This window comes from Curcuma longa, chromosome 16 (assembly GCF_044706935.1).
Source record: "Curcuma longa cultivar G26 ecotype Majalengka, Jawa Barat chromosome 16, ITB_CL_G26_1.1, whole genome shotgun sequence".
NCBI classification, from domain to species: Eukaryota; Viridiplantae; Streptophyta; class Magnoliopsida; order Zingiberales; family Zingiberaceae; genus Curcuma; species Curcuma longa.
This window is the reverse complement of record NC_133876.1, coordinates 3,433,232-3,442,065: the sequence shown is the minus strand read 5'-3', so window position 1 is coordinate 3,442,065 and position 8,834 is coordinate 3,433,232.

The following is an 8,834-nucleotide window of genomic DNA, read 5'->3' as shown; positions in this document are numbered from 1 at the left end:
AGTTTTAAGCATCGAATCAATTAATCACTCTACAAGCAAACAAGTTTTACTTGCCATTAGGGAAAAGGTTGATGTTAATTTAATTGCAAAGATTCCAAGCTTGATAATCAAGCAAATAGAAATCACATCCGTTGTTTGTGTGTGCAGTGTGCATGGGCAGAGAAAGAAACATCAAGCTTGATTGTTTGTCTTGCCATGCTCGACAGTTGCGCAAAGACACAAATTATGCAAGACACGGGCTGAGGACAAGGAGCAAAAGGCTATAGAAATCACAAACGAAATAAAAGGAAACTAGGAAAGGAAGCAAAATTTCTTACCTCAAACAAGAGCTTGAAGAATGGAGATCAAGGTTGAAGGATTGTCAGGGCTGATGGGTTCGAGCTTGGAGATTAGGGATTGTTGGATTTGTAGGATTCACGGGGAGGCATTCTCTGCAGGTGATTCTTGAAGGCGTTGAGGCGGTGAAGTGGATGGGAGTTCGACGATTCATAGAGGTGTTGAGGCAGCGAGGCGGATGGTAATCGATTAGGATTTTACTTACCTTAATCCATACAGGTGGATTGAAATCTCAATTCGATCCTGACTTAGACCTGAACCAACCTAAATACTATAAACTAGAACTTGAACTCAGACCAACCACAATAACTCGACTAACCAGATCTAATTTTTTACTATGCGATATTATTCTCTTATTAATAAAATAATTAAATAAAAATTTAAAACAAATAATAATATTTTAATTTAAATAACAAACCTCATATAATTATATTTTTATAAATTTAAATAAACTATTAATTACTCCATGATAAGAAATAATTATTTAGAAAATTCAAATCTTTCACAAAATAAATATTATATGATGAAAATTTATGATGTCAATATAAAATTTATGAGAGGGGAGAACAGCATGAAATCATCAAATGATGGAGAAAGAAGATGCAAGAACACCAATGAGAGAACAAAGAGTACGCACGATATGCAGGGGTGACACAAGGAGTCAAACTTCAACGGGTCATAACTTTTGACTCAGATATCAGAACGAGGCACAGTCGGTTGCTAATCGAAGCTCTTTCAAAGACCTTTATTCGGTATTGACCCATTTTCAGATCCATCCGATATCATTTAGTACTCCGTCCACGACTCTGAACTTATTTTTTACTATTTATAGTACTTTTCTATTTTTAGGTTTTTTTTTACTTTTTAAAGTTAGGTTTTTGATTTATGACCTATTTATAGGTGTGTTTAGCCGTTTACGACCATTTTGGTTAATTGAATAAAAATTTTCTTTTTTGGTAAAAACCTTAGAGGCGAGGTCGTCGCGGCTTTCTTATACCCCTTCTTTCAATTTCTCGAACTTGTTCTTTTTACACATTCTCCTCTAATCTTTTGCCTCTAGAATAATCACTATTCTGTCTGACATCGCATATATTTTTGAGATATCTATACAAACAAAGAAGAATTGATTAAGTTTTTAAACATATGATATATAATTAAAAAAATTAATAATAAATAAAATTAGAATAATTTAAAGTTAATAATTAATAATTTTTAATTAAAAATAATCTAAAATTAAAGTAAATATTATTTTTTAAAAATATATAAATAAATATTAAACACATAAAAAAAAGTAGACCTAATATATATATATATATATATATATATATATATATATATATACACACACACATGAGCCTCCTAACGAACACGTTCGCAAGCCTCCTAATGAATACATTCGCGAGCCTCTTAATGAACACATTCGCGAGCTCATGAACCAAATACTATTGAGCTCGAGCTCGGCTCGATAATATTTTCGAGCTCAAAATTAGGCTCGAGCTCAGCTCGTTAACTTAATTGAACGAACTTGAACAAACATTTTTTCCAACCCAGATCTGAATAGCTCGTGAGCGGCTTAACTCGATTACACCCCTAAGGATAGCTAGCCCAGCACCACACTTCCCTCCAGATCGTGCGGTCGATGGTGAGAGCGCGTCACATTTGATTTCAACTTGCTCACGAGAAAAACTGCTCCGCTGATTAGAGTTGTGGTGGACCACCGACCCTCTTTTTTCTATTGGCTTCTCCTCGGTTGAGACATCCCAAGTGCAGCCCTTTGTTGGATCTTGTCTCCATGGTCAGCGTCTTGTGAAGCTGCCGAACCTCGGTGTTCAACCGCCAGAACCCTTGTGAAGGGCTGCCACCGACCACTAGTGAAGGGTTGCTGTTGGAATTATTTTTGGGAGTTTTTCCATCAAGATTTTGCCGGGAGTTTTGTCGTCAAATTGTTATCATGAGTTTTACCATCAGGTTGTTGCTGGAAGCTTGTGAAGCTTCTAGAGAATGTTCTATCAATGTCAAAAAGGTTTTGACCATTTGTCCTAAATCAACGGTCAAAGGTTGACCACCAAAAACTACGCCAGGAATACAATTGCTGGTGACAATTAGAAAATCCTGAAAAATGATCGCGACAAACGTTATTGCATGTTTTTCGAAATTAGATTTTTCTCTCATATCGACCATTGTCGATCGTCACCTAGTACCGAAGATGATGATGCGACTCATGATTTAGAAGTCGTCAAGATGATAACTTGACATAGATCCTCCTCTTGCTAATGCTAGTGCAACTTTTAAAGCAAAGATTCGATACATGCAACTCTTAATTAATTACCTAAGTCATTCTTTGGTCGGTCTAATCTTGTAATACATGGCTATGTCCCTGAGACTAATGCAATTCGTTCCTTTCGTCACTTTACTTCTCTATTAATTCAATATTTGTCTGTCTTGTGAAATCAACAAGAAAGAGAACAACGCAAATTCAAGACCAAGCACTCCTACTCGTAGGAGAGCACAGATTGGTGTCAGTTAGGAGTTCAATTGATGACAGACATTCCGGTAATGATCCAATTCTACTCCTCTTCTTTAATGGAAGATTCTATGCAATATCCACGGTGTCTCGTCTTGTCGTCTATGTCCCGAGTCTCGTCTAGGCTAGCTTGGTCCTGGGTCTTGTCTCGGCCACTCCTGTCCTGAGCATCATCTCGGTCAGCTTGGTCCCAAGTCTCATCTCAACCACCTCTGTCCCGAGCTTCATCTCAGCTAACCTAGTCCCGAGTCTCGTCTCGATCATCTCTGTCCCGAGTCTCGTCTCTGCCAGTCTTGTCCCGAGTCTCTTCTCCACCAGCCTTGTCCTGAGTCTTGTCTCGACCATCTTAGTCCCGAGTCTCATCTCGGCCAGCTTTGTCCTGAGCCTCGTCTCGATCAGCCTGGTCCCGAGTCTCGTATCGGCTATCTTTGTCCCGAGTCTCATCTCAGCTAGCCTCGTTCCGAGTCTTATCTCGGCTGTCTCGATCTCGAGTATCGTTTCGGTCTTGAGCCCCGCTTCAGCAATTTTGGTCTCGAGTTTCATCTCGATCAGCCTGGTCCCGAGCCTCGTCTCAACCATCTCTACCCGGAGTCTTATCTCGGCCATATCACTTCAACTAGCTGCTGCTTTTCTTGACTCATGACCGACTTGAGTTCGGGCTGAAGAACTGGTCTAGTCAATCTGACTCTCGCCTCCTTCGACTAAACTTGTGGGAAGACTTATATTATGGGTTAATACGTCTAGGTCAATAAAGTCAAGATCTGGTCCAATTAGCACAGACATGACAGAGGCAAGGCTCGATCTCTTGGCTGACTAGCTTAGATCAGTGCCTAATCCCACAGCTAGCTCTTCACCTAGCTCGACTCATCACCTAGCTCGACTCAAGGCCCCACACTCTATGCCCGAGCACTCTTCACCACCCAAGCTCTTCTCTAAGTGACCACCCGAGCTCTCCCCTCTAACCCAGTTGTCAATCTCCCACTCAGCTCCCCACTGTGTGCTCCATTAGCTTTGCTCCCAAGTGAATTTGTGATCTCATAGCTAGAGGTTGACCTCTCTGTCAGCCCAGACTCTCCGAGTCAACACTTTTGCCTAGACCATCGTCAAAAGGGCACGCGTAATATTTGATGCCTGACAGGAGCTCCACCATCTGCGGGTCTTGCGTGACTTCACCATCTTTAAACGGTGACTCATCCATAGGTGATCTCAAGCAGGAACATTGGAGAATGCTTTCTACAAGATCTAATGAAGTGTAATTTTTTGGAAGGAAAAAAATGATTTGGCTATCACTGCAACAACGATGATGTTGACTCAAGATATATATTATCTAGCAAATGCTATCAGACAAGAAGTCATTCCTACCATTATTGAAGTAGACCTCAACATTAATTGAGCATAAGTCTCTCTTCGGATTATTAGAATATTTTCTTTAACACTCTTTATCTTATAATTCATTCATCAGATTACTAATCCTTTCTTCATTTAATATTTGTTCACCTGAAGTGTTTCTTCTTAGGTGCTTTCAAAAACTATCGGACCAGCGGCATCCATCAACAATTACCTTTATCAGGGTTCAATCTCTTTAGACTTGGACATAGTCACGGACGGTGCACAAAAACCAATGGATATTATAGGCTGATTCATCATTGAGATGGACATTCTGTTATACTCTCTCTGAATCATCAGGATATCTTCTTCTCTATTTATCTTAATTCATTCATCAGGTCATTAATCTTTACAGTATTGCTTTATAAATTTAATATTAAAGTGCTTCAAACCTCTCAGGCATGGAACACCGAGCCCTGAACTTGCGACTTTGCCTTACGATAGGCCTGAAACATCGAGCCTCGAGCCTTGAGCTTGCTACTTTACCTTATGACAGGCTAGGAACACCGAGCCTTGAGCTCGCAACTTTGCCTTACGACAGGATGGAACACCGAGTCTCGAGCTCACGACTTTGCCTTATGACAGACCGAAACACTGAGCCCCGAGCTCGCGATTTTGCCTTACAATAGGTCAGAACACCGAGCCCCGTGATCGCAACTTTGCCTTACAATAGGTCCGAAGCACTGAGCCCCGAGCTTGCTCCTTTGCCTTACGACAGGCCCGAAGCACCGAGCCCCAAGCTCGCGACTTTGCGTTACGACAGGTCGAAACACCGAGCCTCGAGCTCATGACTTTTCCTTATGATAGGCCGGAACACCGAGCCCCGAGCTCACGACTTTTCCTTACGACAGGCCCACCGAGCCACGAGCTCGCAACTATGCCTTACGATAAGCCGAAACACCGAGACCTGAGCTCGCGACTTTGCCTTATGACAGGCCGGAACACCGAGCCCCGAGCTCGGACTTTGCTTTACGACAGGCCTGAAGCACCAAGCCTCGAGCTCGCGACTTGGCCGTATGACAGGCTCGAAGCACCGAGCCCCGAGCTCGTGACTTTCTCTTACAATAGGCCCGGAGCACCGAAACCCAAGCTCGTGACTTTGCCTTATGAAAGGCTCGAAGCATCGAGCCCCAAGCTCGAGACTTTGCCTTACGACAAGCACGGAGCACCGAGCCCCAAGCTCGTGACTTTACCTTACGACAGGCCAAGAGCATCAAGCCTTGAGCTCGCAACTTTGCCTTACGATAGGCTTGGAGCACCGAGCTTGCAACTTTACTTTACAACAGGCCCGAAGCACTGAGCCTCGAGCTCACTACTTTGCCATATGACAAGCCTGGAGCATCGAGCCCCGAGCTAGCGACTTTGCCTTACGACAGGCCTGTGGAACACAGAGCCCTGAGCTCACGACTTTGCCTTATGCCACCTCATCGAGCGAGGTATCCCGATAACAACTCTATTAGTCAGTCGAACTACACCTCCTTCGATTAGACTAATTGGGGATGCTTGTGATACGACAGGCGATGACACCTCATCAAGGTATCCCGATAACAACTCAGCACATTCCAATCAGTCAAACCACGCCTCCTTCGACTAGACTAATTGGGATGCTTGTGATGTGGTGGAAATATATTACCCCCACATATCATGCGGGATAAAATCATAAAACCGGTTCGTCTTTAAGATTAGGAAATCCTAAAACTGTTTCACCCAAAGAATAAGGAATATGTCTCAAAATATTTCTTAAACAAATATTTCGGGATCTGTCTAAAAAACTAAAATGGATATTTCAGAATATTTCCTAAACGGATGTTAATATTTCGAAGATCAACTACTATAAAAAAGTAACTCATGTCTATGGGTACAGGTACACACACATACAAACCTTAATTTCTCCAAGTCATTAAACTTCTTCCTCACCCACAATCCTAACTTGAGTGTCGGGGTGGCTTGTCAGGACCCACCCTCGGCGTCATTCTAACCCTCTTTTTGAAGTGTTTTTCAAGTCTCTTCTTCTCTCTCGACAACCGTTTTCAAAGAGCGTACACGTTAGCAGTTCTTGAACCAGTACTTGAACCATCCACCGTATATTGGTTGGAACATTGTCCATGCTCAACTTGCATTATCACCATCGGATCCAACAATTTCAACCATTAATTGATGTAAATTTATCTTAATCGTCTTTCTTATTAGATATGTCAAAATCGTATACCAAGACCTTGCAAACCCATGATTTTTTATTTGGAACTATTTTTCTTAGGTAGAATATAATTGATTACTTTGTATTCATAATTTTTTTAAAAATAAAATAATATTTTGTGAAATTTTTTAAATTTTTATTTAGTTTGTTTAACATGAGTCGATCAACTTGAGAAAGTGATGAATTGGCATCATTTTCATTTAGCTAAAGTTGATTGGCCAAAGTTGAGTTATCCCGATCCCATATTGAACTTGGATCAATCCATAATTGGTGGAGTATTAAGCTTTCTTAGGGTTTAAATACTTTCGATAATGAATAACACTGTCAATTTCTTTTAATACGTTCAACCCATATCTCTTTCTCTACTCTCATCATTCAATCTCAATTTCTTTATTATTTTTGTTGTTGTTGTTGTTTACTTTAGCAAAAGATGAAATCTACTACCCCAGCAGTTTCACACGGTCAACCCCATGATCATCTGTGAAGAGGTAAATCGAGAAACTACAGTTGACCACAACGAAGAAGGGTATTTATTGTTGTTGTTTACGACAACACTTTCAATTATCCTCAATAATAGAATCATGGTGTCAATGTTTAAAAATAACACTTTGAATTAGCCTCAATGATTAAATTAAAAATATTTTAATAATTAAAAATACGTTTCATTAATATGGAAACAAATATTTTAATTGAAATAGGTAAATATAATGATGAAGGTTATATAATATTTTTAATAAGTATAAACTAATCATAATTTTATTTTCATATGATACAATTAAATTAGATATAGGATAAACCACACTTAGTATTTCTGAAACGTTTATAAAAAAAATGATAAATCCCAGTCAGTCTCATGGACTCAATCCCTGGGGGTGGCCGGTCCGGTCCCACGGAAGTTTTCCACCGACTACCAGGGTAAATCGGGAAGCGCATACGGCGGCCAATTCAGATGTTCAGCATCCTTTAATTGCGTTCCCCATTTGAAAGAAAATTCTTGCAAATACGTCATAGCTGGAGATCGAACCGCGGGTCCCTGGTTCACAACCTGGATGTCCTACCATTGCACTATTGCCCCGGGGACCTGAAACGTTTATTAATGAATATAAAATTTGATGTCTCGATGTTTCAAATTAATCCTATAATTAATATCTAGAAATTTTCTTTATCATTGATCTTTGATTGAATTTTTTTGTATTTATTGAATGTGTGTTAATCGAACACTTGTTTAACTGTGGTTGCACGTAGATCCGACCACGAATTTTTTTTGTATTTATTGAATGTGTGTTAATCGAACACTTGTTTGACTATGGTTGAGTGTAGATCCGGCCACGATGTGAAATCATCACTTCAATAATTTGAAACCACCGGTTCAACAGTTTATAAAACGTCGATCCTACCGGACCGGCCACCCCCAGAGATGTGGCTATTGGGATTATCATTTATTTTTTTTATAAAACGTCGATCCTTAATTTTAATCATCCAAAATAGTTATAATTTACAGTTCAAAATCGTCAATTCATATTTGAAATTATTCTATATTTGATTACGAGTTCGGATCCAATCTAGATATATATATCACATCTATTATATCTTTTAATTATTATATGTTTCAGGATTGTTTTTACTATATATATATATATATATATATATATATAATAGATTATAAAATTAGTTTTAATAGAAAAGCAGAATAATCTCATATCAAAAAATTCAAGATAAATACATTTAAAAATTTAATTTAAATAGTCTTAATAAAAAATAAAGATAAATAGATTTAAAAATTAATTTAAATAGGAAGATAGAATAGGTTAATTAATATTAAATCATACCATCAATATTATTAAAATATTATAAATATATTAAATAAAAAACTATAATTAGGAAATCTAAATAAAATTTAAAAAATTTAATGAACCATCAATTCAAACTGATAGCTAAATCGACAATTGATTCATCGGTTAATCAGGCCGGGGCCCAACTGGTAATTGACCCATCTAAAGATGAGCTGGTTACGGGTTGGGCCCTCCATTAACTGGGTCAACAGGTAACCAACCCATTGATCACCTAGTTCTAGATTCGGACCGAGTCCAATTCAAACCTAACCAGGTCAGGTCTAACCCTCTTGAGGCATTTGGCTCATAGTTACAAGTGATAGAAAGCCATTAAAGGCTTTATGAATGGATTTACTCAGTGAGCTAAGTTGTAAGAAGTTCTTTTGGTTGGTTAACATTGCAGGGTCTAATGGAAGTTAGCTATATTTAGGGTCCTTAAGAGCATATTGGTGAACAAAAAAATACAGAGTAATTTTTGAAATATGCCTAATGATAAATTTTCAAATTTAAGTCGAGGGAATACCCTACCCTACCCCACCCCCAAGTGATCCAAACTAAC